The sequence below is a fragment of the Triturus cristatus genome, chromosome 2_1, assembly GCF_964204655.1.
Source record: "Triturus cristatus chromosome 2_1, aTriCri1.1, whole genome shotgun sequence".
Taxonomy (NCBI): domain Eukaryota; kingdom Metazoa; phylum Chordata; class Amphibia; order Caudata; family Salamandridae; genus Triturus; species Triturus cristatus.
In genome coordinates this window covers 366,397,968-366,423,782 of record NC_140581.1, presented here as the reverse complement: position 1 = coordinate 366,423,782, position 25,815 = coordinate 366,397,968, and the positions used below count along the sequence as shown (strand labels likewise).

The window sequence follows — 25,815 nt, the reverse complement described above, 5'->3', positions numbered from 1 at the left end:
GCCACGGCCTGGGGTCCTCAGCCAGAGTCTGGGCCTGGGAAGGCTAGGGCGAGGCAAGAGGCTGGCAGCCAGGCCACAGCCCCAGGGGGGGCGATGGAAAGGAGCAGACATGTCACCTGGCCAGGGCCTACTGCCCTGTCTCTGGATAGGTCCCCAGAGTGGGAGGCTGCAACTATCCCATCATTCCCCAGGCTCGGTACTTAGCATGTGATTCCCTCTTGCCCACGCCCCCCTCCAATCCAGCCGCAGCAGCCCAGAAAGACCACAGAAGACGAGAAAGGGTGCTCCAGACTCCTTTTTATTTTTTTTCCATTTTGTCTTTCTTGAAACCAGAGATCAGGGGAAAGCGCGAACGCAGTCCCCCACTACCAGAAACTATGCAGTCGAGTATCCCGCATTTGGGGACATCGCAGGGGTCAGCACATCCGAAGTGCAATGGATGAGCCTCACCCTGGGAGAACCACCTTCGTGATCATGGTGTCTCCCCTGCCAGGTAAGTATGAGTTGGAAGGGGACAGGGCGAGGGCGGGCCGCTGGGCATCTCCCCGCAGGGCGAGGGTGGCATTCACACAGGCTAGGCCTGAGGCCGGGCGAGGCAGAGCATGGGCATTTTGGGGCGCAAGGTGACCAGCCAAGGCCCCTGTGCCCACTTTGGAAAGCGCGCAGCTACCCACAGCAGCTTCCCACAGGCCTCGGCCGGCCAGCAAAATTTGCATGTCCACGCCCACCGGCAGCGCCAATCAGGGCCCTGCTTTCGCTATGCTGCACCTTGCTCACACGGGGGCAAAGCCAGGGCTACAGCACTCACAGAAGGGCGATTGCCATGCCCACTTTGGGCCCAGAAGCAGAGATTTGGGGCTTTGGAAGCCTAAGAGCTGCCACTGAGGCCCCCTCTAGAGGTATGCAGTGACATGTTGCCTGGCTAGGCCCCAGTCGACTGCTTGTGGCTGAAAGCCAGGGACAAACAGGCCTGCAAGTGAGCAGGGGTTCTCGCCCCGAGCCCCTCACGAACGCTCCCAAACGCTGCAGACAGAACCCTCGCCGGGCAGAGCCCTCGCCGGGCCACGGCCTGGGGTCCTCAGCCAGAGTCTGGGCCTGGGAAGGCTAGGGCGAGGCAAGAGGCTGGCAGCCAGGCCACAGCCCCAGGGGGGGCGATGGAAAGGAGCAGACATGTCACCTGGCCAGGGCCTACTGCCCTGTCTCTGGATAGGTCCCCAGAGTGGGAGGCTGCAACTATCCCATCATTCCCCAGGCTCGGTACTTAGCATGTGATTCCCTCTTGCCCACGCCCCCCTCCAATCCAGCCGCAGCAGCCCAGAAAGACCACAGAAGACGAGAAAGGGTGCTCCAGACTCCTTTTTATTTTTTTTCCATTTTGTCTTTCTTGAAACCAGAGATCAGGGGAAAGCGCGAACGCAGTCCCCCACTACCAGAAATTATGCAGTCGAGTATCCCGCATTTGGGGACATCGCAGGGGTCAGCACATCCGAAGTGCAATGGATGAGCCTCACCCTGGGAGAACCACCTTCGTGATCATGGTGTCTCCCCTGCCAGGTAAGTATGAGTTGGAAGGGGACAGGGCGAGGGCGGGCCGCTGGGCATCTCCCCGCAGGGCGAGGGTGGCATTCACACAGGCTAGGCCTGAGGCCGGGCGAGGCAGAGCATGGGCATTTTGGGGCGCAAGGTGACCAGCCAAGGCCCCTGTGCCCACTTTGGAAAGCGCGCAGCTACCCACAGCAGCTTCCCACAGGCCTCGGCCGGCCAGCAAAATTTGCATGTCCACGCCCACCGGCAGCGCCAATCAGGGCCCTGCTTTCGCTATGCTGCACCTTGCTCACACGGGGGCAAAGCCAGGGCTACAGCAAGCACACCAGAGGGCTTGGCAGGCCGAAATCGGGCCCAACAGCAGATTTTTCAGGCCCTCCAAATTGTGCACAAGCAAAGGCTTTCGCAAGCACAACAGAGTGCTTGCCAGGTCGAAATCGGGCCCAGAAGCACGTTTCTAAGCCCTAAGCCAGCATCCCCCAGGCTTGTAAATTTGCATAACTAATTGGCCCTCGCCCACTCCCCATTCCAGCCAGCTTACAGCACCCTGGACGGACCACAAGAAACGTCAAAGGGTGCTCCAGACTCCTTTTTATTTTTTTTTCCTTTTTGTCTTTCTTGAAACCAGAGATCAGGGGAAAGCGCGAACGCAGTCCCCCACTACCAGAAATTATGCAGTCGAGTATCCCGCATTTGGGGACATCGCAGGGGTCAGCACATCCGAAGTGCAATGGATGAGCCTCACCCTGGGAGAACCACCTTCGTGATCATGGTGTCTCCCCTGCCAGGTAAGTATGAGTTGGAAGGGGACAGGGCGAGGGCGGGCCGCTGGGCATCTCCCCGCAGGGCGAGGGTGGCATTCACACAGGCAAGGCCTGAGGCCGGGCGAGGCAGAGCATGGGCATTTTGGGGCGCAAGGTGACCAGCCAATGCCCCTGTGCCCACTTTGGAAAGCGCGCAGCTACCCACAGCAGCTTCCCACAGGCCTCGGCCGGCCAGCAAAATTTGCATGTCCACGCCCACCGGCAGCGCCAATCAGGGCCCTGCTTTCGCTATGCTGCACCTTGCTCACACGGGGGCAAAGCCAGGGCTACAGCACTCACAGAAGGGCGATTGCCATGCCCACTTTGGGCCCAGAAGCAGAGATTTGGGGCTTTGGAAGCCTAAGAGCTGCCACTGAGGCCCCCTCTAGAGGTATGCAGTGACATGTTGCCTGGCTAGGCCCCAGTCGACTGCTTGTGGCTGAAAGCCAGGGACAAACATGCCTGCAAGTGAGCAGGGGTTCTCGCCCCGAGCCCCTCACGAACGCTCCCAAACGCTGCAGACAGAACCCTCGCCGGGCAGAGCCCTCGCCGGGCCACGGCCTGGGGTCCTCAGCCAGAGTCTGGGCCTGGGAAGGCTAGGGCGAGGCAAGAGGCTGGCAGCCAGGCCACAGCCCCAGGGGGGGCGATGGAAAGGAGCAGACATGTCACCTGGCCAGGGCCTACTGCCCTGTCTCTGGATAGGTCCCCAGAGTGGGAGGCTGCAACTATCCCATCATTCCCCAGGCTCGGTACTTAGCATGTGATTCCCTCTTGCCCACGCCCCCCTCCAATCCAGCCGCAGCAGCCCAGAAAGACCACAGAAGACGAGAAAGGGTGCTCCAGACTCCTTTTTATTTTTTTTCCATTTTGTCTTTCTTGAAACCAGAGATCAGGGGAAAGCGCGAACGCAGTCCCCCACTACCAGAAATTATGCAGTCGAGTATCCCGCATTTGGGGACATCGCAGGGGTCAGCACATCCGAAGTGCAATGGATGAGCCTCACCCTGGGAGAACCACCTTCGTGATCATGGTGTCTCCCCTGCCAGGTAAGTATGAGTTGGAAGGGGACAGGGCGAGGGCGGGCCGCTGGGCATCTCCCCGCAGGGCGAGGGTGGCATTCACACAGGCTAGGCCTGAGGCCGGGCGAGGCAGAGCATGGGCATTTTGGGGCGCAAGGTGACCAGCCAAGGCCCCTGTGCCCACTTTGGAAAGCGCGCAGCTACCCACAGCAGCTTCCCACAGGCCTCGGCCGGCCAGCAAAATTTGCATGTCCACGCCCACCGGCAGCGCCAATCAGGGCCCTGCTTTCGCTATGCTGCACCTTGCTCACACGGGGGCAAAGCCAGGGCTACAGCACTCACAGAAGGGCGATTGCCATGCCCACTTTGGGCCCAGAAGCAGAGATTTGGGGCTTTGGAAGCCTAAGAGCTGCCACTGAGGCCCCCTCTAGAGGTATGCAGTGACATGTTGCCTGGCTAGGCCCCAGTCGACTGCTTGTGGCTGAAAGCCAGGGACAAACAGGCCTGCAAGTGAGCAGGGGTTCTCGCCCCGAGCCCCTCACGAACGCTCCCAAACGCTGCAGACAGAACCCTCGCCGGGCAGAGCCCTCGCCGGGCCACGGCCTGGGGTCCTCAGCCAGAGTCTGGGCCTGGGAAGGCTAGGGCGAGGCAAGAGGCTGGCAGCCAGGCCACAGCCCCAGGGGGGGCGATGGAAAGGAGCAGACATGTCACCTGGCCAGGGCCTACTGCCCTGTCTCTGGATAGGTCCCCAGAGTGGGAGGCTGCAACTATCCCATCATTCCCCAGGCTCGGTACTTAGCATGTGATTCCCTCTTGCCCACGCCCCCCTCCAATCCAGCCGCAGCAGCCCAGAAAGACCACAGAAGACGAGAAAGGGTGCTCCAGACTCCTTTTTATTTTTTTTCCATTTTGTCTTTCTTGAAACCAGAGATCAGGGGAAAGCGCGAACGCAGTCCCCCACTACCAGAAATTATGCAGTCGAGTATCCCGCATTTGGGGACATCGCAGGGGTCAGCACATCCGAAGTGCAATGGATGAGCCTCACCCTGGGAGAACCACCTTCGTGATCATGGTGTCTCCCCTGCCAGGTAAGTATGAGTTGGAAGGGGACAGGGCGAGGGCGGGCCGCTGGGCATCTCCCCGCAGGGCGAGGGTGGCATTCACACAGGCTAGGCCTGAGGCCGGGCGAGGCAGAGCATGGGCATTTTGGGGCGCAAGGTGACCAGCCAAGGCCCCTGTGCCCACTTTGGAAAGCGCGCAGCTACCCACAGCAGCTTCCCACAGGCCTCGGCCGGCCAGCAAAATTTGCATGTCCACGCCCACCGGCAGCGCCAATCAGGGCCCTGCTTTCGCTATGCTGCACCTTGCTCACACGGGGGCAAAGCCAGGGCTACAGCAAGCACACCAGAGGGCTTGGCAGGCCGAAATCGGGCCCAACAGCAGATTTTTCAGGCCCTCCAAATTGTGCACAAGCAAAGGCTTTCGCAAGCACAACAGAGTGCTTGCCAGGTCGAAATCGGGCCCAGAAGCACGTTTCTAAGCCCTAAGCCAGCATCCCCCAGGCTTGTAAATTTGCATAACTAATTGGCCCTCGCCCACTCCCCATTCCAGCCAGCTTACAGCACCCTGGACGGACCACAAGAAACGTCAAAGGGTGCTCCAGACTCCTTTTTATTTTTTTTTCCTTTTTGTCTTTCTTGAAACCAGAGATCAGGGGAAAGCGCGAACGCAGTCCCCCACTACCAGAAATTATGCAGTCGAGTATCCCGCATTTGGGGACATCGCAGGGGTCAGCACATCCGAAGTGCAATGGATGAGCCTCACCCTGGGAGAACCACCTTCGTGATCATGGTGTCTCCCCTGCCAGGTAAGTATGAGTTGGAAGGGGACAGGGCGAGGGCGGGCCGCTGGGCATCTCCCCGCAGGGCGAGGGTGGCATTCACACAGGCTAGGCCTGAGGCCGGGCGAGGCAGAGCATGGGCATTTTGGGGCGCAAGGTGACCAGCCAAGGCCCCTGTGCCCACTTTGGAAAGCGCGCAGCTACCCACAGCAGCTTCCCACAGGCCTCGGCCGGCCAGCAAAATTTGCATGTCCACGCCCACCGGCAGCGCCAATCAGGGCCCTGCTTTCGCTATGCTGCACCTTGCTCACACGGGGGCAAAGCCAGGGCTACAGCACTCACAGAAGGGCGATTGCCATGCCCACTTTGGGCCCAGAAGCAGAGATTTGGGGCTTTGGAAGCCTAAGAGCTGCCACTGAGGCCCCCTCTAGAGGTATGCAGTGACATGTTGCCTGGCTAGGCCCCAGTCGACTGCTTGTGGCTGAAAGCCAGGGACAAACAGGCCTGCAAGTGAGCAGGGGTTCTCGCCCCGAGCCCCTCACGAACGCTCCCAAACGCTGCAGACAGAACCCTCGCCGGGCAGAGCCCTCGCCGGGCCACGGCCTGGGGTCCTCAGCCAGAGTCTGGGCCTGGGAAGGCTAGGGCGAGGCAAGAGGCTGGCAGCCAGGCCACAGCCCCAGGGGGGGCGATGGAAAGGAGCAGACATGTCACCTGGCCAGGGCCTACTGCCCTGTCTCTGGATAGGTCCCCAGAGTGGGAGGCTGCAACTATCCCATCATTCCCCAGGCTCGGTACTTAGCATGTGATTCCCTCTTGCCCACGCCCCCCTCCAATCCAGCCGCAGCAGCCCAGAAAGACCACAGAAGACGAGAAAGGGTGCTCCAGACTCCTTTTTATTTTTTTTCCATTTTGTCTTTCTTGAAACCAGAGATCAGGGGAAAGCGCGAACGCAGTCCCCCACTACCAGAAATTATGCAGTCGAGTATCCCGCATTTGGGGACATCGCAGGGGTCAGCACATCCGAAATGCAATGGATGAGCCTCACCCTGGGAGAACCACCTTCGTGATCATGGTGTCTCCCCTGCCAGGTAAGTATGAGTTGGAAGGGGACAGGGCGAGGGCGGGCCGCTGGGCATCTCCCCGCAGGGCGAGGGTGGCATTCACACAGGCTAGGCCTGAGGCCGGGCGAGGCAGAGCATGGGCATTTTGGGGCGCAAGGTGACCAGCCAAGGCCCCTGTGCCCACTTTGGAAAGCGCGCAGCTACCCACAGCAGCTTCCCACAGGCCTCGGCCGGCCAGCAAAATTTGCATGTCCACGCCCACCGGCAGCGCCAATCAGGGCCCTGCTTTCGCTATGCTGCACCTTGCTCACACGGGGGCAAAGCCAGGGCTACAGCACTCACAGAAGGGCGATTGCCATGCCCACTTTGGGCCCAGAAGCAGAGATTTGGGGCTTTGGAAGCCTAAGAGCTGCCACTGAGGCCCCCTCTAGAGGTATGCAGTGACATGTTGCCTGGCTAGGCCCCAGTCGACTGCTTGTGGCTGAAAGCCAGGGACAAACAGGCCTGCAAGTGAGCAGGGGTTCTCGCCCCGAGCCCCTCACGAACGCTCCCAAACGCTGCAGACAGAACCCTCGCCGGGCAGAGCCCTCGCCGGGCCACGGCCTGGGGTCCTCAGCCAGAGTCTGGGCCTGGGAAGGCTAGGGCGAGGCAAGAGGCTGGCAGCCAGGCCACAGCCCCAGGGGGGGCGATGGAAAGGAGCAGACATGTCACCTGGCCAGGGCCTACTGCCCTGTCTCTGGATAGGTCCCCAGAGTGGGAGGCTGCAACTATCCCATCATTCCCCAGGCTCGGTACTTAGCATGTGATTCCCTCTTGCCCACGCCCCCCTCCAATCCAGCCGCAGCAGCCCAGAAAGACCACAGAAGACGAGAAAGGGTGCTCCAGACTCCTTTTTATTTTTTTTCCATTTTGTCTTTCTTGAAACCAGAGATCAGGGGAAAGCGCGAACGCAGTCCCCCACTACCAGAAATTATGCAGTCGAGTATCCCGCATTTGGGGACATCGCAGGGGTCAGCACATCCGAAGTGCAATGGATGAGCCTCACCCTGGGAGAACCACCTTCGTGATCATGGTGTCTCCCCTGCCAGGTAAGTATGAGTTGGAAGGGGACAGGGCGAGGGCGGGCCGCTGGGCATCTCCCCGCAGGGCGAGGGTGGCATTCACACAGGCTAGGCCTGAGGCCGGGCGAGGCAGAGCATGGGCATTTTGGGGCGCAAGGTGACCAGCCAAGGCCCCTGTGCCCACTTTGGAAAGCGCGCAGCTACCCACAGCAGCTTCCCACAGGCCTCGGCCGGCCAGCAAAATTTGCATGTCCACGCCCACCGGCAGCGCCAATCAGGGCCCTGCTTTCGCTATGCTGCACCTTGCTCACACGGGGGCAAAGCCAGGGCTACAGCAAGCACACCAGAGGGCTTGGCAGGCCGAAATCGGGCCCAACAGCAGATTTTTCAGGCCCTCCAAATTGTGCACAAGCAAAGGCTTTCGCAAGCACAACAGAGTGCTTGCCAGGTCGAAATCGGGCCCAGAAGCACGTTTCTAAGCCCTAAGCCAGCATCCCCCAGGCTTGTAAATTTGCATAACTAATTGGCCCTCGCCCACTCCCCATTCCAGCCAGCTTACAGCACCCTGGACGGACCACAAGAAACGTCAAAGGGTGCTCCAGACTCCTTTTTTTTATTTTTTTTTCCTTTTTGTCTTTCTTGAAACCAGAGATCAGGGGAAAGCGCGAACGCAGTCCCCCACTACCAGAAATTATGCAGTCGAGTATCCCGCATTTGGGGACATCGCAGGGGTCAGCACATCCGAAGTGCAATGGATGAGCCTCACCCTGGGAGAACCACCTTCGTGATCATGGTGTCTCCCCTGCCAGGTAAGTATGAGTTGGAAGGGGACAGGGCGAGGGCGGGCCGCTGGGCATCTCCCCGCAGGGCGAGGGTGGCATTCACACAGGCTAGGCCTGAGGCCGGGCGAGGCAGAGCATGGGCATTTTGGGGCGCAAGGTGACCAGCCAAGGCCCCTGTGCCCACTTTGGAAAGCGCGCAGCTACCCACAGCAGCTTCCCACAGGCCTCGGCCGGCCAGCAAAATTTGCATGTCCACGCCCACCGGCAGCGCCAATCAGGGCCCTGCTTTCGCTATGCTGCACCTTGCTCACACGGGGGCAAAGCCAGGGCTACAGCAAGCACACCAGAGGGCTTGGCAGGCCGAAATCGGGCCCAACAGCAGATTTTTCAGGCCCTCCAAATTGTGCACAAGCAAAGGCTTTCGCAAGCACAACAGAGTGCTTGCCAGGTCGAAATCGGGCCCAGAAGCACGTTTCTAAGCCCTAAGCCAGCATCCCCCAGGCTTGTAAATTTGCATAACTAATTGGCCCTCGCCCACTCCCCATTCCAGCCAGCTTACAGCACCCTGGACGGACCACAAGAAACGTCAAAGGGTGCTCCAGACTCCTTTTTATTTTTTTTTCCTTTTTGTCTTTCTTGAAACCAGAGATCAGGGGAAAGCGCGAACGCAGTCCCCCACTACCAGAAATTATGCAGTCGAGTATCCCGCATTTGGGGACATCGCAGGGGTCAGCACATCCGAAGTGCAATGGATGAGCCTCACCCTGGGAGAACCACCTTCGTGATCATGGTGTCTCCCCTGCCAGGTAAGTATGAGTTGGAAGGGGACAGGGCGAGGGCGGGCCGCTGGGCATCTCCCCGCAGGGCGAGGGTGGCATTCACACAGGCTAGGCCTGAGGCCGGGCGAGGCAGAGCATGGGCATTTTGGGGCGCAAGGTGACCAGCCAAGGCCCCTGTGCCCACTTTGGAAAGCGCGCAGCTACCCACAGCAGCTTCCCACAGGCCTCGGCCGGCCAGCAAAATTTGCATGTCCACGCCCACCGGCAGCGCCAATCAGGGCCCTGCTTTCGCTATGCTGCACCTTGCTCACACGGGGTTAAAGCCAGGGCTACAGCACTCACAGAAGGGCGATTGCCATGCCCACTTTGGGCCCAGAAGCAGAGATTTGGGGCTTTGGAAGCCTAAGAGCTGCCACTGAGGCCCCCTCTAGAGGTATGCAGTGACATGTTGCCTGGCTAGGCCCCAGTCGACTGCTTGTGGCTGAAAGCCAGGGACAAACAGGCCTGCAAGTGAGCAGGGGTTCTCGCCCCGAGCCCCTCACGAACGCTCCCAAACGCTGCAGACAGAACCCTCGCCGGGCAGAGCCCTCGCCGGGCCACGGCCTGGGGTCCTCAGCCAGAGTCTGGGCCTGGGAAGGCTAGGGCGAGGCAAGAGGCTGGCAGCCAGGCCACAGCCCCAGGGGGGGCGATGGAAAGGAGCAGACATGTCACCTGGCCAGGGCCTACTGCCCTGTCTCTGGATAGGTCCCCAGAGTGGGAGGCTGCAACTATCCCATCATTCCCCAGGCTCGGTACTTAGCATGTGATTCCCTCTTGCCCACGCCCCCCTCCAATCCAGCCGCAGCAGCCCAGAAAGACCACAGAAGACGAGAAAGGGTGCTCCAGACTCCTTTTTATTTTTTTTCCATTTTGTCTTTCTTGAAACCAGAGATCAGGGGAAAGCGCGAACGCAGTCCCCCACTACCAGAAATTATGCAGTCGAGTATCCCGCATTTGGGGACATCGCAGGGGTCAGCACATCCGAAGTGCAATGGATGAGCCTCACCCTGGGAGAACCACCTTCGTGATCATGGTGTCTCCCCTGCCAGGTAAGTATGAGTTGGAAGGGGACAGGGCGAGGGCGGGCCGCTGGGCATCTCCCCGCAGGGCGAGGGTGGCATTCACACAGGCTAGGCCTGAGGCCGGGCGAGGCAGAGCATGGGCATTTTGGGGCGCAAGGTGACCAGCCAAGGCCCCTGTGCCCACTTTGGAAAGCGCGCAGCTACCCACAGCAGCTTCCCACAGGCCTCGGCCGGCCAGCAAAATTTGCATGTCCACGCCCACCGGCAGCGCCAATCAGGGCCCTGCTTTCGCTATGCTGCACCTTGCTCACACGGGGGCAAAGCCAGGGCTACAGCAAGCACACCAGAGGGCTTGGCAGGCCGAAATCGGGCCCAACAGCAGATTTTTCAGGCCCTCCAAATTGTGCACAAGCAAAGGCTTTCGCAAGCACAACAGAGTGCTTGCCAGGTCGAAATCGGGCCCAGAAGCACGTTTCTAAGCCCTAAGCCAGCATCCCCCAGGCTTGTAAATTTGCATAACTAATTGGCCCTCGCCCACTCCCCATTCCAGCCAGCTTACAGCACCCTGGACGGACCACAAGAAACGTCAAAGGGTGCTCCAGACTCCTTTTTATTTTTTTTTCCTTTTTGTCTTTCTTGAAACCAGAGATCAGGGGAAAGCGCGAACGCAGTCCCCCACTACCAGAAATTATGCAGTCGAGTATCCCGCATTTGGGGACATCGCAGGGGTCAGCACATCCGAAGTGCAATGGATGAGCCTCACCCTGGGAGAACCACCTTCGTGATCATGGTGTCTCCCCTGCCAGGTAAGTATGAGTTGGAAGGGGACAGGGCGAGGGCGGGCCGCTGGGCATCTCCCCGCAGGGCGAGGGTGGCATTCACACAGGCTAGGCCTGAGGCCGGGCGAGGCAGAGCATGGGCATTTTGGGGCGCAAGGTGACCAGCCAAGGCCCCTGTGCCCACTTTGGAAAGCGCGCAGCTACCCACAGCAGCTTCCCACAGGCCTCGGCCGGCCAGCAAAATTTGCATGTCCACGCCCACCGGCAGCGCCAATCAGGGCCCTGCTTTCGCTATGCTGCACCTTGCTCACACGGGGGCAAAGCCAGGGCTACAGCAAGCACACCAGAGGGCTTGGCAGGCCGAAATCGGGCCCAACAGCAGATTTTTCAGGCCCTCCAAATTGTGCACAAGCAAAGGCTTTCGCAAGCACAACAGAGTGCTTGCCAGGTCGAAATCGGGCCCAGAAGCACGTTTCTAAGCCCTAAGCCAGCATCCCCCAGGCTTGTAAATTTGCATAACTAATTGGCCCTCGCCCACTCCCCATTCCAGCCAGCTTACAGCACCCTGGACGGACCACAAGAAACGTCAAAGGGTGCTCCAGACTCCTTTTTATTTTTTTTTCCTTTTTGTCTTTCTTGAAACCAGAGATCAGGGGAAAGCGCGAACGCAGTCCCCCACTACCAGAAATTATGCAGTCGAGTATCCCGCATTTGGGGACATCGCAGGGGTCAGCACATCCGAAGTGCAATGGATGAGCCTCACCCTGGGAGAACCACCTTCGTGATCATGGTGTCTCCCCTGCCAGGTAAGTATGAGTTGGAAGGGGACAGGGCGAGGGCGGGCCGCTGGGCATCTCCCCGCAGGGCGAGGGTGGCATTCACACAGGCTAGGCCTGAGGCCGGGCGAGGCAGAGCATGGGCATTTTGGGGCGCAAGGTGACCAGCCAAGGCCCCTGTGCCCACTTTGGAAAGCGCGCAGCTACCCACAGCAGCTTCCCACAGGCCTCGGCCGGCCAGCAAAATTTGCATGTCCACGCCCACCGGCAGCGCCAATCAGGGCCCTGCTTTCGCTATGCTGCACCTTGCTCACACGGGGGCAAAGCCAGGGCTACAGCACTCACAGAAGGGCGATTGCCATGCCCACTTTGGGCCCAGAAGCAGAGATTTGGGGCTTTGGAAGCCTAAGAGCTGCCACTGAGGCCCCCTCTAGAGGTATGCAGTGACATGTTGCCTGGCTAGGCCCCAGTCGACTGCTTGTGGCTGAAAGCCAGGGACAAACAGGCCTGCAAGTGAGCAGGGGTTCTCGCCCCGAGCCCCTCACGAACGCTCCCAAACGCTGCAGACAGAACCCTCGCCGGGCAGAGCCCTCGCCGGGCCACGGCCTGGGGTCCTCAGCCAGAGTCTGGGCCTGGGAAGGCTAGGGCGAGGCAAGAGGCTGGCAGCCAGGCCACAGCCCCAGGGGGGGCGATGGAAAGGAGCAGACATGTCACCTGGCCAGGGCCTACTGCCCTGTCTCTGGATAGGTCCCCAGAGTGGGAGGCTGCAACTATCCCATCATTCCCCAGGCTCGGTACTTAGCATGTGATTCCCTCTTGCCCACGTCCCCCTCCAATCCAGCCGCAGCAGCCCAGAAAGACCACAGAAGACGAGAAAGGGTGCTCCAGACTCCTTTTTATTTTTTTTCCATTTTGTCTTTCTTGAAACCAGAGATCAGGGGAAAGCGCGAACGCAGTCCCCCACTACCAGAAATTATGCAGTCGAGTATCCCGCATTTGGGGACATCGCAGGGGTCAGCACATCCGAAGTGCAATGGATGAGCCTCACCCTGGGAGAACCACCTTCGTGATCATGGTGTCTCCCCTGCCAGGTAAGTATGAGTTGGAAGGGGACAGGGCGAGGGCGGGCCGCTGGGCATCTCCCCGCAGGGCGAGGGTGGCATTCACACAGGCTAGGCCTGAGGCCGGGCGAGGCAGAGCATGGGCATTTTGGGGCGCAAGGTGACCAGCCAAGGCCCCTGTGCCCACTTTGGAAAGCGCGCAGCTACCCACAGCAGCTTCCCACAGGCCTCGGCCGGCCAGCAAAATTTGCATGTCCACGCCCACCGGCAGCGCCAATCAGGGCCCTGCTTTCGCTATGCTGCACCTTGCTCACACGGGGTTAAAGCCAGGGCTACAGCACTCACAGAAGGGCGATTGCCATGCCCACTTTGGGCCCAGAAGCAGAGATTTGGGGCTTTGGAAGCCTAAGAGCTGCCACTGAGGCCCCCTCTAGAGGTATGCAGTGACATGTTGCCTGGCTAGGCCCCAGTCGACTGCTTGTGGCTGAAAGCCAGGGACAAACAGGCCTGCAAGTGAGCAGGGGTTCTCGCCCCGAGCCCCTCACGAACGCTCCCAAACGCTGCAGACAGAACCCTCGCCGGGCAGAGCCCTCGCCGGGCCACGGCCTGGGGTCCTCAGCCAGAGTCTGGGCCTGGGAAGGCTAGGGCGAGGCAAGAGGCTGGCAGCCAGGCCACAGCCCCAGGGGGGGCGATGGAAAGGAGCAGACATGTCACCTGGCCAGGGCCTACTGCCCTGTCTCTGGATAGGTCCCCAGAGTGGGAGGCTGCAACTATCCCATCATTCCCCAGGCTCGGTACTTAGCATGTGATTCCCTCTTGCCCACGCCCCCCTCCAATCCAGCCGCAGCAGCCCAGAAAGACCACAGAAGACGAGAAAGGGTGCTCCAGACTCCTTTTTATTTTTTTTCCATTTTGTCTTTCTTGAAACCAGAGATCAGGGGAAAGCGCGAACGCAGTCCCCCACTACCAGAAATTATGCAGTCGAGTATCCCGCATTTGGGGACATCGCAGGGGTCAGCACATCCGAAGTGCAATGGATGAGCCTCACCCTGGGAGAACCACCTTCGTGATCATGGTGTCTCCCCTGCCAGGTAAGTATGAGTTGGAAGGGGACAGGGCGAGGGCGGGCCGCTGGGCATCTCCCCGCAGGGCGAGGGTGGCATTCACACAGGCTAGGCCTGAGGCCGGGCGAGGCAGAGCATGGGCATTTTGGGGCGCAAGGTGACCAGCCAAGGCCCCTGTGCCCACTTTGGAAAGCGCGCAGCTACCCACAGCAGCTTCCCACAGGCCTCGGCCGGCCAGCAAAATTTGCATGTCCACGCCCACCGGCAGCGCCAATCAGGGCCCTGCTTTCGCTATGCTGCACCTTGCTCACACGGGGGCAAATCCAGGGCTACAGCAAGCACACCAGAGGGCTTGGCAGGCCGAAATCGGGCCCAACAGCAGATTTTTCAGGCCCTCCAAATTGTGCACAAGCAAAGGCTTTCGCAAGCACAACAGAGTGCTTGCCAGGTCGAAATCGGGCCCAGAAGCACGTTTCTAAGCCCTAAGCCAGCATCCCCCAGGCTTGTAAATTTGCATAACTAATTGGCCCTCGCCCACTCCCCATTCCAGCCAGCTTACAGCACCCTGGACGGACCACAAGAAACGTCAAAGGGTGCTCCAGACTCCTTTTTATTTTTTTTTCCTTTTTGTCTTTCTTGAAACCAGAGATCAGGGGAAAGCGCGAACGCAGTCCCCCACTACCAGAAATTATGCAGTCGAGTATCCCGCATTTGGGGACATCGCAGGGGTCAGCACATCCGAAGTGCAATGGATGAGCCTCACCCTGGGAGAACCACCTTCGTGATCATGGTGTCTCCCCTGCCAGGTAAGTATGAGTTGGAAGGGGACAGGGCGAGGGCGGGCCGCTGGGCATCTCCCCGCAGGGCGAGGGTGGCATTCACACAGGCTAGGCCTGAGGCCGGGCGAGGCAGAGCATGGGCATTTTGGGGCGCAAGGTGACCAGCCAAGGCCCCTGTGCCCACTTTGGAAAGCGCGCAGCTACCCACAGCAGCTTCCCACAGGCCTCGGCCGGCCAGCAAAATTTGCATGTCCACGCCCACCGGCAGCGCCAATCAGGGCCCTGCTTTCGCTATGCTGCACCTTGCTCACACGGGGGCAAAGCCAGGGCTACAGCAAGCACACCAGAGGGCTTGGCAGGCCGAAATCGGGCCCAACAGCAGATTTTTCAGGCCCTCCAAATTGTGCACAAGCAAAGGCTTTCGCAAGCACAACAGAGTGCTTGCCAGGTCGAAATCGGGCCCAGAAGCACGTTTCTAAGCCCTAAGCCAGCATCCCCCAGGCTTGTAAATTTGCATAACTAATTGGCCCTCGCCGACTCCCCATTCCAGCCAGCTTACAGCACCCTGGACGGACCACAAGAAACGTCAAAGGGTGCTCCAGACTCCTTTTTATTTTTTTTTCCTTTTTGTCTTTCTTGAAACCAGAGATCAGGGGAAAGCGCGAACGCAGTCCCCCACTACCAGAAATTATGCAGTCGAGTATCCCGCATTTGGGGACATCGCAGGGGTCAGCACATCCGAAGTGCAATGGATGAGCCTCACCCTGGGAGAACCACCTTCGTGATCATGGTGTCTCCCCTGCCAGGTAAGTATGAGTTGGAAGGGGACAGGGCGAGGGCGGGCCGCTGGGCATCTCCCCGCAGGGCGAGGGTGGCATTCACACAGGCTAGGCCTGAGGCCGGGCGAGGCAGAGCATGGGCATTTTGGGGCGCAAGGTGACCAGCCAAGGCCCCTGTGCCCACTTTGGAAAGCGCGCAGCTACCCACAGCAGCTTCCCACAGGCCTCGGCCGGCCAGCAAAATTTGCATGTCCACGCCCACCGGCAGCGCCAATCAGGGCCCTGCTTTCGCTATGCTGCACCTTGCTCACACGGGGGCAAAGCCAGGGCTACAGCACTCACAGAAGGGCGATTGCCATGCCCACTTTGGGCCCAGAAGCAGAGATTTGGGGCTTTGGAAGCCTAAGAGCTGCCACTGAGGCCCCCTCTAGAGGTATGCAGTGACATGTTGCCTGGCTAGGCCCCAGTCGACTGCTTGTGGCTGAAAGCCAGGGACAAACAGGCCTGCAAGTGAGCAGGGGTTCTCGCCCCGAGCCCCTCACGAACGCTCCCAAACGCTGCAGACAGAACCCTCGCCGGGCAGAGCCCTCGCCGGGCCACGGCCTGGGGTCCTCAGCCAGAGTCTGGGCCTGGGAAGGCTAGGGCGAGGCAAGAGGCTGGCAGCCAGGCCACAGCCCCAGGGGGGGCGATGGAAAGGAGCAGACATGTCACCTGGCCAGGGCCTACTGCCCTGTCTCTGGATAGGTCCCCAGAGTGGGAGGCTGCAACTATCCCATCATTCCCCAGGCTCGGTACTTAGCATGTGATTCCCTCTTGCCCACGTCCCCCTCCAATCCAGCCGCAGCAGCCCAGAAAGACCACAGAAGACGAGAAAGGGTGCTCCAGACTCTTTTTTATTTTTTTTCCATTTTGTCTTTCTTGAAACCAGAGATCAGGGGAAAGCGCGAACGCAGTCCCCCACTACCAGAAATTATGCAGTCGAGTATCCCGCATTTGGGGACATCGCAGGGGTCAGCACATCCGAAGTGCAATGGATGAGCCTCACCCTGGGAGAACCACCTTCGTGATCATGGTGTCTCCCCTGCCAGGTAAGTATGAGTTGGAAGGGGACAGGGCGAGGGCGGGCCGCTGGGCATCTCCCCGCAGGGCGAGGGTGGCATTCACACAGGCTAGGCCTGAGGCCGGGCGAGGCAGAGCATGGGCATTTTGGGGCGCAAGGTGACCAGCCAAGGCCCCTGTGCCCACTTTGGAAAGCGCGCAGCTACCCACAGCAGCTTCCCACAGGCCTCGGCCGGCCAGCAAAATTTGCATGTCCACGCCCACCGGCAGCGCCAATCAGGGCCCTGCTTTCGCTATGCTGCACCTTGCTCACACGGGGGCAAAGCCAGGGCTACAGCACTCACAGAAGGGCGATTGCCATGCCCACTTTGGGCCCAGAAGCAGAGATTTGGGGCTTTGGAAGCCTAAGAGCTGCCACTGAGGCCCCCTCTAGAGGTATGCAGTGACATGTTGCCTGGCTAGGCCCCAGTCGACTGCTTGTGGCTGAAAGCCAGGGACAAACAGGCCTGCAAGTGAGCAGGGGTTCTCGCCCCGAGCCCCTCACGAACGCTCCCAAACGCTGCAGACAGAACCCTCGCCGGGCAGAGCCCTCGCCGGGCCACGGCCTGGGGTCCTCAGCCAGAGTCTGGGCCTGGGAAGGCTAGGGCGAGGCAAGAGGCTGGCAGCCAGGCCACAGCCCCAGGGGGGGCGATGGAAAGGAGCAGACATGTCACCTGGCCAGGGCCTACTGCCCTGTCTCTGGATAGGTCCCCAGAGTGGGAGGCTGCAACTATCCCATCATTCCCCAGGCTCGGTACTTAGCATGTGATTCCCTCTTGCCCACGCCCCCCTCCAATCCAGCCGCAGCAGCCCAGAAAGACCACAGAAGACGAGAAAGGGTGCTCCAGACTCCTTTTTATTTTTTTTCCATTTTGTCTTTCTTGAAACCAGAGATCAGGGGAAAGCGCGAACGCAGTCCCCCACTACCAGAAATTATGCAGTCGAGTATCCCGCATTTGGGGACATCGCAGGGGTCAGCACATCCGAAGTGCAATGGATGGGCCTCACCCTGGGAGAACCACCTTCGTGATCATGGTGTCTCCCCTGCCAGGTAAGTATGAGTTGGAAGGGGACAGGGCGAGGGCGGGCCGCTGGGCATCTCCCCGCAGGGCGAGGGTGGCATTCACACAGGCTAGGCCTGAGGCCGGGCGAGGCAGAGCATGGGCATTTTGGGGCGCAAGGTGACCAGCCAAGGCCCCTGTGCCCACTTTGGAAAGCGCGCAGCTACCCACAGCAGCTTCCCACAGGCCTCGGCCGGCCAGCAAAATTTGCATGTCCACGCCCACCGGCAGCGCCAATCAGGGCCCTGCTTTCGCTATGCTGCACCTTGCTCACACGGGGGCAAAGCCAGGGCTACAGCAAGCACACCAGAGGGCTTGGCAGGCCGAAATCGGGCCCAACAGCAGATTTTTCAGGCCCTCCAAATTGTGCACAAGCAAAGGCTTTCGCAAGCACAACAGAGTGCTTGCCAGGTCGAAATCGGGCCCAGAAGCACGTTTCTAAGCCCTAAGCCAGCATCCCCCAGGCTTGTAAATTTGCATAACTAATTGGCCCTCGCCCACTCCCCATTCCAGCCAGCTTACAGCACCCTGGACGGACCACAAGAAACGTCAAAGGGTGCTCCAGACTCCTTTTTATTTTTTTTTCCTTTTTGTCTTTCTTGAAACCAGAGATCAGGGGAAAGCGCGAACGCAGTCCCCCACTACCAGAAATTATGCAGTCGAGTATCCCGCATTTGGGGACATCGCAGGGGTCAGCACATCCGAAGTGCAATGGATGAGCCTCACCCTGGGAGAACCACCTTCGTGATCATGGTGTCTCCCCTGCCAGGTAAGTATGAGTTGGAAGGGGACAGGGCGAGGGCGGGCCGCTGGGCATCTCCCCGCAGGGCGAGGGTGGCATTCACACAGGCAAGGCCTGAGGCCGGGCGAGGCAGAGCATGGGCATTTTGGGGCGCAAGGTGACCAGCCAATGCCCCTGTGCCCACTTTGGAAAGCGCGCAGCTACCCACAGCAGCTTCCCACAGGCCTCGGCCGGCCAGCAAAATTTGCATGTCCACGCCCACCGGCAGCGCCAATCAGGGCCCTGCTTTCGCTATGCTGCACCTTGCTCACACGGGGGCAAAGCCAGGGCTACAGCACTCACAGAAGGGCGATTGCCATGCCCACTTTGGGCCCAGAAGCAGAGATTTGGGGCTTTGGAAGCCTAAGAGCTGCCACTGAGGCCCCCTCTAGAGGTATGCAGTGACATGTTGCCTGGCTAGGCCCCAGTCGACTGCTTGTGGCTGAAAGCCAGGGACAAACAGGCCTGCAAGTGAGCAGGGGTTCTCGCCCCGAGCCCCTCACGAACGCTCCCAAACGCTGCAGACAGAACCCTCGCCGGGCAGAGCCCTCGCCGGGCCACGGCCTGGGGTCCTCAGCCAGAGTCTGGGCCTGGGAAGGCTAGGGCGAGGCAAGAGGCTGGCAGCCAGGCCACAGCCCCAGGGGGGGCGATGGAAAGGAGCAGACATGTCACCTGGCCAGGGCCTACTGCCCTGTCTCTGGATAGGTCCCCAGAGTGGGAGGCTGCAACTATCCCATCATTCCCCAGGCTCGGTACTTAGCATGTGATTCCCTCTTGCCCACGCCCCCCTCCAATCCAGCCGCAGCAGCCCAGAAAGACCACAGAAGACGAGAAAGGGTGCTCCAGACTCCTTTTTATTTTTTTTCCATTTTGTCTTTCTTGAAACCAGAGATCAGGGGAAAGCGCGAACGCAGTCCCCCACTACCAGAAATTATGCAGTCGAGTATCCCGCATTTGGGGACATCGCAGGGGTCAGCACATCCGAAGTGCAATGGATGAGCCTCACCCTGGGAGAACCACCTTCGTGATCATGGTGTCTCCCCTGCCAGGTAAGTATGAGTTGGAAGGGGACAGGGCGAGGGCGGGCCGCTGGGCATCTCCCCGCAGGGCGAGGGTGGCATTCACACAGGCTAGGCCTGAGGCCGGGCGAGGCAGAGCATGGGCATTTTGGGGCGCAAGGTGACCAGCCAAGGCCCCTGTGCCCACTTTGGAAAGCGCGCAGCTACCCACAGCAGCTTCCCACAGGCCTCGGCCGGCCAGCAAAATTTGCATGTCCACGCCCACCGGCAGCGCCAATCAGGGCCCTGCTTTCGCTATGCTGCACCTTGCTCACACGGGGGCAAAGCCAGGGCTACAGCAAGCACACCAGAGGGCTTGGCAGGCCGAAATCGGGCCCAACAGCAGATTTTTCAGGCCCTCCAAATTGTGCACAAGCAAAGGCTTTCGCAAGCACAACAGAGTGCTTGCCAGGTCGAAATCGGGCCCAGAAGCACGTTTCTAAGCCCTAAGCCAGCATCCCCCAGGCTTGTAAATTTGCATAACTAATTGGCCCTCGCCCACTCCCCATTCCAGCCAGCTTACAGCACCCTGGACGGACCACAAGAAACGTCAAAGGGTGCTCCAGACTCCTTTTTATTTTTTTTTCCTTTTTGTCTTTCTTGAAACCAGAGATCAGGGGAAAGCGCGAACGCAGTCCCCCACTACCAGAAATTATGCAGTCGAGTATCCCGCATTTGGGGACATCGCAGGGGTCAGCACATCCGAAGTGCAATGGATGAGCCTCACCCTGGGAGAACCACCTTCGTGATCATGGTGTCTCCCCTGCCAGGTAAGTATGAGTTGGAAGGGGACAGGGCGAGGGCGGGCCGCTGGGCATCTCCCCGCAGGGCGAGGGTGGCATTCACACAGGCTAGGCCTGAGGCCGGGCGAGGCAGAGCATGGGCATTTTGGGGCGCAAGGTGACCAGCCAAGGCCCCTGTGCCCACTTTGGAAAGCGCGCAGCTACCCACAGCAGCTTCCCACAGGCCTCGGCCGGCCAGCAAAATTTGCATGTCCACGCCCACCGGCAGCGCCAATCAGGGCCCTGCTTTCGCTATGCTGCACCTTGCTCACACGGGGGCAAAGCCAGGGCTACAGCACTCACAGAAGGGCGATTGCCATGCCCACTTTGGGCCCAGAAGCAGAGATTTGGGGCTTTGGAAGCCTAAGAGCTGCCACTGAGGCCCCCTCTAGAGGTATGCAGTGACATGTTGCCTGGCTAGGCCCCAGTCGACTGCTTGTGGCTGAAAGCCAGGGACAAACAGGCCTGCAAGTGAGCAGGGGTTCTCGCCCCGAGCCCCTCACGAACGCTCCCAAACGCTGCAGACAGAACCCTCGCCGGGCAGAGCCCTCGCCGGGCCACGGCCTGGGGTCCTCAGCCAGAGTCTGGGCCTGGGAAGGCTAGGGCGAGGCAAGAGGCTGGCAGCCAGGCCACAGCCCCAGGGGGGGCGATGGAAAGGAGCAGACATGTCACCTGGCCAGGGCCTACTGCCCTGTCTCTGGATAGGTCCCCAGAGTGGGAGGCTGCAACTATCCCATCATTCCCCAGGCTCGGTACTTAGCATGTGATTCCCTCTTGCCCACGCCCCCCTCCAATCCAGCCGCAGCAGCCCAGAAAGACCACAGAAGACGAGAAAGGGTGCTCCAGACTCCTTTTTATTTTTTTTCCATTTTGTCTTTCTTGAAACCAGAGATCAGGGGAAAGCGCGAACGCAGTCCCCCACTACCAGAAATTATGCAGTCGAGTATCCCGCATTTGGGGACATCGCAGGGGTCAGCACATCCGAAGTGCAATGGATGAGCCTCACCCTGGGAGAACCACCTTCGTGATCATGGTGTCTCCCCTGCCAGGTAAGTATGAGTTGGAAGGGGACAGGGCGAGGGCGGGCCGCTGGGCATCTCCCCGCAGGGCGAGGGTGGCATTCACACAGGCTAGGCCTGAGGCCGGGCGAGGCAGAGCATGGGCATTTTGGGGCGCAAGGTGACCAGCCAAGGCCCCTGTGCCCACTTTGGAAAGCGCGCAGCTACCCACAGCAGCTTCCCACAGGCCTCGGCCGGCCAGCAAAATTTGCATGTCCACGCCCACCGGCAGCGCCAATCAGGGCCCTGCTTTCGCTATGCTGCACCTTGCTCACACGGGGGCAAAGCCAGGGCTACAGCAAGCACACCAGAGGGCTTGGCAGGCCGAAATCGGGCCCAACAGCAGATTTTTCAGGCCCTCCAAATTGTGCACAAGCAAAGGCTTTCGCAAGCACAACAGAGTGCTTGCCAGGTCGAAATCGGGCCCAGAAGCACGTTTCTAAGCCCTAAGCCAGCATCCCCCAGGCTTGTAAATTTGCATAACTAATTGGCCCTCGCCCACTCCCCATTCCAGCCAGCTTACAGCACCCTGGACGGACCACAAGAAACGTCAAAGGGTGCTCCAGACTCCTTTTTATTTTTTTTTTCTTTTTGTCTTTCTTGAAACCAGAGATCAGGGGAAAGCGCGAACGCAGTCCCCCACTACCAGAAATTATGCAGTCGAGTATCCCGCATTTGGGGACATCGCAGGGGTCAGCACATCCGAAGTGCAATGGATGAGCCTCACCCTGGGAGAACCACCTTCGTGATCATGGTGTCTCCCCTGCCAGGTAAGTATGAGTTGGAAGGGGACAGGGCGAGGGCGGGCCGCTGGGCATCTCCCCGCAGGGCGAGGGTGGCATTCACACAGGCTAGGCCTGAGGCCGGGCGAGGCAGAGCATGGGCATTTTGGGGCGCAAGGTGACCAGCCAAGGCCCCTGTGCCCACTTTGGAAAGCGCGCAGCTACCCACAGCAGCTTCCCACAGGCCTCGGCCAGCCAGCAAAATTTGCATGTCCACGCCCACTGGCAGCGCCAATCAGGGCCCTGCTTTCGCTATGCTGCACCTTGCTCACACGGGGGCAAAGCCAGGGCTACAGCAAGCACACCAGAGGGCTTGGCAGGCCGAAATCGGGCCCAACAGCAGATTTTTCAGGCCCTCCAAATTGTGCACAAGCAAAGGCTTTCGCAAGCACAACAGAGTGCTTGCCAGGTCGAAATCGGGCCCAGAAGCACGTTTCTAAGCCCTAAGCCAGCATCCCCCAGGCTTGTAAATTTGCATAACTAATTGGCCCTCGCCCACTCCCCATTCCAGCCAGCTTACAGCACCCTGGACGGACCACAAGAAACGTCAAAGGGTGCTCCAGACTCCTTTTTATTTTTTTTTCCTTTTTGTCTTTCTTGAAACCAGAGATCAGGGGAAAGCGCGAACGCAGTCCCCCACTACCAGAAATTATGCAGTCGAGTATCCCGCATTTGGGGACATCGCAGGGGTCAGCACATCCGAAGTGCAATGGATGAGCCTCACCCTGGGAGAACCACCTTCGTGATCATGGTGTCTCCCCTGCCAGGTAAGTATGAGTTGGAAGGGGACAGGGCGAGGGCGGGCCGCTGGGCATCTCCCCGCAGGGCGAGGGTGGCATTCACACAGGCTAGGCCTGAGGCCGGGCGAGGCAGAGCATGGGCATTTTGGGGCGCAAGGTGACCAGCCAAGGCCCCTGTGCCCACTTTGGAAAGCGCGCAGCTACCCACAGCAGCTTCCCACAGGCCTCGGCCGGCCAGCAAAATTTGCATGTCCACGCCCACCGGCAGCGCCAATCAGGGCCCTGCTTTCGCTATGCTGCACCTTGCTCACACGGGGTTAAAGCCAGGGCTACAGCACTCACAGAAGGGCGATTGCCATGCCCACTTTGGGCCCAGAAGCAGAGATTTGGGGCTTTGGAAGCCTAAGAGCTGCCACTGAGGCCCCCTCTAGAGGTATGCAGTGACATGTTGCCTGGCTAGGCCCCAGTCGACTGCTTGTGGCTGAAAGCCAGGGACAAACAGGCCTGCAAGTGAGCAGGGGTTCTCGCCCCGAGCCCCTCACGAACGCTCCCAAACGCTGCAGACAGAACCCTCGCCGGGCAGAGCCCTCGCCGGGCCACGGCCTGGGGTCCTCAGCCAGAGTCTGGGCCTGGGAAGGCTAGGGCGAGGCAAGAGGCTGGCAGCCAGGCCACAGCCCCAGGGGGGGCGATGGAAAGGAGCAGACATGTCACCTGGCCAGGGCCTACTGCCCTGTCTCTGGATAGGTCCCCAGAGTGGGAGGCTGCAACTATCCCATCATTCCCCAGGCTCGGTACTTAGCATGTGATTCCCTCTTGCCCACGCCCCCCTCCAATCCAGCCGCAGCAGCCCAGAAAGACCACAGAAGACGAGAAAGGGTGCTCCAGACTCCTTTTTATTTTTTTTCCATTTTGTCTTTCTTGAAACCAGAGATCAGGGGAAAGCGCGAACGCAGTCCCCCACTACCAGAAATTATGCAGTCGAGTATCCCGCATTTGGGGACATCGCAGGGGTCAGCACATCCGAAGTGCAATGGATGAGCCTCACCCTGGGAGAACCACCTTCGTGATCATGGTGTCTCCCCTGCCAGGTAAGTATGAGTTGGAAGGGGACAGGGCGAGGGCGGGCCGCTGGGCATCTCCCCGCAGGGCGAGGGTGGCATTCACACAGGCTAGGCCTGAGGCCGGGCGAGGCAGAGCATGGGCATTTTGGGGCGCAAGGTGACCAGCCAAGGCCCCTGTGCCCACTTTGGAAAGCGCGCAGCTACCCACAGCAGCTTCCCACAGGCCTCGGCCGGCCAGCAAAATTTGCATGTCCACGCCCACCGGCAGCGCCAATCAGGGCCCTGCTTTCGCTATGCTGCACCTTGCTCACACGGGGGCAAAGCCAGGGCTACAGCACTCACAGAAGGGCGATTGCCATGCCCACTTTGGGCCCAGAAGCAGAGATTTGGGGCTTTGGAAGCCTAAGAGCTGCCACTGAGGCCCCCTCTAGAGGTATGCAGTGACATGTTGCCTGGCTAGGCCCCAGTCGACTGCTTGTGGCTGAAAGCCAGGGACAAACAGGCCTGCAAGTGAGCAGGGGTTCTCGCCCCGAGCCCCTCACGAACGCTCCCAAACGCTGCAGACAGAACCCTCGCCGGGCAGAGCCCTCGCCGGGCCACGGCCTGGGGTCCTCAGCCAGAGTCTGGGCCTGGGAAGGCTAGGGCGAGGCAAGAGGCTGGCAGCCAGGCCACAGCCCCAGGGGGGGCGATGGAAAGGAGCAGACATGTCACCTGGCCAGGGCCTACTGCCCTGTCTCTGGATAGGTCCCCAGAGTGGGAGGCTGCAACTATCCCATCATTCCCCAGGCTCGGTACTTAGCATGTGATTCCCTCTTGCCCACGCCCCCCTCCAATCCAGCCGCAGCAGCCCAGAAAGACCACAGAAGACGAGAAAGGGTGCTCCAGACTCCTTTTTATTTTTTTTCCATTTTGTCTTTCTTGAAACCAGAGATCAGGGGAAAGCGCGAACGCAGTCCCCCACTACCAGAAATTATGCAGTCGAGTATCCCGCATTTGGGGACATCGCAGGGGTCAGCACATCCGAAGTGCAATGGATGAGCCTCACCCTGGGAGAACCACCTTCGTGATCATGGTGTCTCCCCTGCCAGGTAAGTATGAGTTGGAAGGGGACAGGGCGAGGGCGGGCCGCTGGGCATCTCCCCGCAGGGCGAGGGTGGCATTCACACAGGCTAGGCCTGAGGCCGGGCGAGGCAGAGCATGGGCATTTTGGGGCGCAAGGTGACCAGCCAAGGCCCCTGTGCCCACTTTGGAAAGCGCGCAGCTACCCACAGCAGCTTCCCACAGGCCTCGGCCGGCCAGCAAAATTTGCATGTCCACGCCCACCGGCAGCGCCAATCAGGGCCCTGCTTTCGCTATGCTGCACCTTGCTCACACGGGGGCAAAGCCAGGGCTACAGCAAGCACACCAGAGGGCTTGGCAGGCCGAAATCGGGCCCAACAGCAGATTTTTCAGGCCCTCCAAATTGTGCACAAGCAAAGGCTTTCGCAAGCACAACAGAGTGCTTGCCAGGTCGAAATCGGGCCCAGAAGCACGTTTCTAAGCCCTAAGCCAGCATCCCCCAGGCTTGTAAATTTGCATAACTAATTGGCCCTCGCCCACTCCCCATTCCAGCCAGCTTACAGCACCCTGGACGGACCACAAGAAACGTCAAAGGGTGCTCCAGACTCCTTTTTATTTTTTTTTCCTTTTTGTCTTTCTTGAAACCAGAGATCAGGGGAAAGCGCGAACGCAGTCCCCCACTACCAGAAATTATGCAGTCAAGTATCCCGCATTTGGGGACATCGCAGGGGTCAGCACATCCGAAGTGCAATGGATGAGCCTCACCCTGGGAGAACCACCTTCGTGATCATGGTGTCTCCCCTGCCAGGTAAGTATGAGTTGGAAGGGGACAGGGCGAGGGCGGGCCGCTGGGCATCTCCCCGCAGGGCGAGGGTGGCATTCACACAGGCTAGGCCTGAGGCCGGGCGAGGCAGAGCATGGGCATTTTGGGGCGCAAGGTGACCAGCCAAGGCCCCTGTGCCCACTTTGGAAAGCGCGCAGCTACCCACAGCAGCTTCCCACAGGCCTCGGCCGGCCAGCAAAATTTGCATGTCCACGCCCACCGGCAGCGCCAATCAGGGCCCTGCTTTCGCTATGCTGCACCTTGCTCACACGGGGGCAAAGCCAGGGCTACAGCAAGCACACCAGAGGGCTTGGCAGGCCGAA

The 25,815-nt window shown here is 59.9% G+C and overlaps 28 non-coding genes across 28 annotated transcripts; all 28 read right to left on the bottom strand.

The window, feature by feature from the left end:
* Positions 1-337: 337 nt before the first annotated feature.
* On the bottom strand, positions 338-501 carry LOC146865127 (U1 spliceosomal RNA). The gene has a single exon (XR_014977347.1). It is a non-coding gene; the product is annotated as a U1 spliceosomal RNA (small nuclear RNA).
* An 897-nt stretch (positions 502-1,398) lies between these two features.
* On the bottom strand, positions 1,399-1,562 carry LOC146865126 (U1 spliceosomal RNA). Its single transcript, XR_014977158.1, has one exon. It is a non-coding gene; the product is annotated as a U1 spliceosomal RNA (small nuclear RNA).
* A 615-nt stretch (positions 1,563-2,177) lies between these two features.
* Positions 2,178-2,341, bottom strand: LOC146865125 (U1 spliceosomal RNA). Its single transcript, XR_014977157.1, has one exon. It is a non-coding gene; the product is annotated as a U1 spliceosomal RNA (small nuclear RNA).
* Positions 2,342-3,238: 897 nt separating this feature from the next.
* Positions 3,239-3,402, bottom strand: LOC146865124 (U1 spliceosomal RNA). The gene has a single exon (XR_014977155.1). It is a non-coding gene; the product is annotated as a U1 spliceosomal RNA (small nuclear RNA).
* Positions 3,403-4,299: 897 nt separating this feature from the next.
* On the bottom strand, positions 4,300-4,463 carry LOC146865123 (U1 spliceosomal RNA). The gene has a single exon (XR_014977154.1). It is a non-coding gene; the product is annotated as a U1 spliceosomal RNA (small nuclear RNA).
* Positions 4,464-5,078: 615 nt separating this feature from the next.
* Positions 5,079-5,242, bottom strand: LOC146865122 (U1 spliceosomal RNA). Its single transcript, XR_014977153.1, has one exon. It is a non-coding gene; the product is annotated as a U1 spliceosomal RNA (small nuclear RNA).
* Positions 5,243-6,139: 897 nt separating this feature from the next.
* On the bottom strand, positions 6,140-6,303 carry LOC146865121 (U1 spliceosomal RNA). The gene has a single exon (XR_014977358.1). It is a non-coding gene; the product is annotated as a U1 spliceosomal RNA (small nuclear RNA).
* An 897-nt stretch (positions 6,304-7,200) lies between these two features.
* On the bottom strand, positions 7,201-7,364 carry LOC146865120 (U1 spliceosomal RNA). Its single transcript, XR_014977152.1, has one exon. It is a non-coding gene; the product is annotated as a U1 spliceosomal RNA (small nuclear RNA).
* Positions 7,365-7,982: 618 nt separating this feature from the next.
* LOC146865119 (U1 spliceosomal RNA) lies at positions 7,983-8,146 on the bottom strand. Its single transcript, XR_014977151.1, has one exon. It is a non-coding gene; the product is annotated as a U1 spliceosomal RNA (small nuclear RNA).
* A 615-nt stretch (positions 8,147-8,761) lies between these two features.
* On the bottom strand, positions 8,762-8,925 carry LOC146865118 (U1 spliceosomal RNA). The gene has a single exon (XR_014977150.1). It is a non-coding gene; the product is annotated as a U1 spliceosomal RNA (small nuclear RNA).
* An 897-nt stretch (positions 8,926-9,822) lies between these two features.
* LOC146865117 (U1 spliceosomal RNA) lies at positions 9,823-9,986 on the bottom strand. Its single transcript, XR_014977149.1, has one exon. It is a non-coding gene; the product is annotated as a U1 spliceosomal RNA (small nuclear RNA).
* A 615-nt stretch (positions 9,987-10,601) lies between these two features.
* LOC146865116 (U1 spliceosomal RNA) lies at positions 10,602-10,765 on the bottom strand. The gene has a single exon (XR_014977148.1). It is a non-coding gene; the product is annotated as a U1 spliceosomal RNA (small nuclear RNA).
* A 615-nt stretch (positions 10,766-11,380) lies between these two features.
* Positions 11,381-11,544, bottom strand: LOC146865115 (U1 spliceosomal RNA). The gene has a single exon (XR_014977147.1). It is a non-coding gene; the product is annotated as a U1 spliceosomal RNA (small nuclear RNA).
* Positions 11,545-12,441: 897 nt separating this feature from the next.
* LOC146865114 (U1 spliceosomal RNA) lies at positions 12,442-12,605 on the bottom strand. Its single transcript, XR_014977146.1, has one exon. It is a non-coding gene; the product is annotated as a U1 spliceosomal RNA (small nuclear RNA).
* Positions 12,606-13,502: 897 nt separating this feature from the next.
* On the bottom strand, positions 13,503-13,666 carry LOC146865113 (U1 spliceosomal RNA). The gene has a single exon (XR_014977144.1). It is a non-coding gene; the product is annotated as a U1 spliceosomal RNA (small nuclear RNA).
* A 615-nt stretch (positions 13,667-14,281) lies between these two features.
* LOC146865112 (U1 spliceosomal RNA) lies at positions 14,282-14,445 on the bottom strand. Its single transcript, XR_014977143.1, has one exon. It is a non-coding gene; the product is annotated as a U1 spliceosomal RNA (small nuclear RNA).
* A 615-nt stretch (positions 14,446-15,060) lies between these two features.
* On the bottom strand, positions 15,061-15,224 carry LOC146865111 (U1 spliceosomal RNA). Its single transcript, XR_014977142.1, has one exon. It is a non-coding gene; the product is annotated as a U1 spliceosomal RNA (small nuclear RNA).
* Positions 15,225-16,121: 897 nt separating this feature from the next.
* Positions 16,122-16,285, bottom strand: LOC146865110 (U1 spliceosomal RNA). The gene has a single exon (XR_014977141.1). It is a non-coding gene; the product is annotated as a U1 spliceosomal RNA (small nuclear RNA).
* An 897-nt stretch (positions 16,286-17,182) lies between these two features.
* Positions 17,183-17,346, bottom strand: LOC146865109 (U1 spliceosomal RNA). Its single transcript, XR_014977322.1, has one exon. It is a non-coding gene; the product is annotated as a U1 spliceosomal RNA (small nuclear RNA).
* A 615-nt stretch (positions 17,347-17,961) lies between these two features.
* LOC146865108 (U1 spliceosomal RNA) lies at positions 17,962-18,125 on the bottom strand. The gene has a single exon (XR_014977140.1). It is a non-coding gene; the product is annotated as a U1 spliceosomal RNA (small nuclear RNA).
* Positions 18,126-19,022: 897 nt separating this feature from the next.
* Positions 19,023-19,186, bottom strand: LOC146865107 (U1 spliceosomal RNA). The gene has a single exon (XR_014977139.1). It is a non-coding gene; the product is annotated as a U1 spliceosomal RNA (small nuclear RNA).
* Positions 19,187-19,801: 615 nt separating this feature from the next.
* Positions 19,802-19,965, bottom strand: LOC146865106 (U1 spliceosomal RNA). Its single transcript, XR_014977138.1, has one exon. It is a non-coding gene; the product is annotated as a U1 spliceosomal RNA (small nuclear RNA).
* An 897-nt stretch (positions 19,966-20,862) lies between these two features.
* On the bottom strand, positions 20,863-21,026 carry LOC146865105 (U1 spliceosomal RNA). The gene has a single exon (XR_014977137.1). It is a non-coding gene; the product is annotated as a U1 spliceosomal RNA (small nuclear RNA).
* A 615-nt stretch (positions 21,027-21,641) lies between these two features.
* On the bottom strand, positions 21,642-21,805 carry LOC146865104 (U1 spliceosomal RNA). The gene has a single exon (XR_014977136.1). It is a non-coding gene; the product is annotated as a U1 spliceosomal RNA (small nuclear RNA).
* A 615-nt stretch (positions 21,806-22,420) lies between these two features.
* LOC146865103 (U1 spliceosomal RNA) lies at positions 22,421-22,584 on the bottom strand. The gene has a single exon (XR_014977135.1). It is a non-coding gene; the product is annotated as a U1 spliceosomal RNA (small nuclear RNA).
* Positions 22,585-23,481: 897 nt separating this feature from the next.
* LOC146865102 (U1 spliceosomal RNA) lies at positions 23,482-23,645 on the bottom strand. Its single transcript, XR_014977133.1, has one exon. It is a non-coding gene; the product is annotated as a U1 spliceosomal RNA (small nuclear RNA).
* Positions 23,646-24,542: 897 nt separating this feature from the next.
* Positions 24,543-24,706, bottom strand: LOC146865101 (U1 spliceosomal RNA). The gene has a single exon (XR_014977132.1). It is a non-coding gene; the product is annotated as a U1 spliceosomal RNA (small nuclear RNA).
* A 615-nt stretch (positions 24,707-25,321) lies between these two features.
* LOC146865100 (U1 spliceosomal RNA) lies at positions 25,322-25,485 on the bottom strand. Its single transcript, XR_014977377.1, has one exon. It is a non-coding gene; the product is annotated as a U1 spliceosomal RNA (small nuclear RNA).
* Positions 25,486-25,815: the final 330 nt, after the last annotated feature.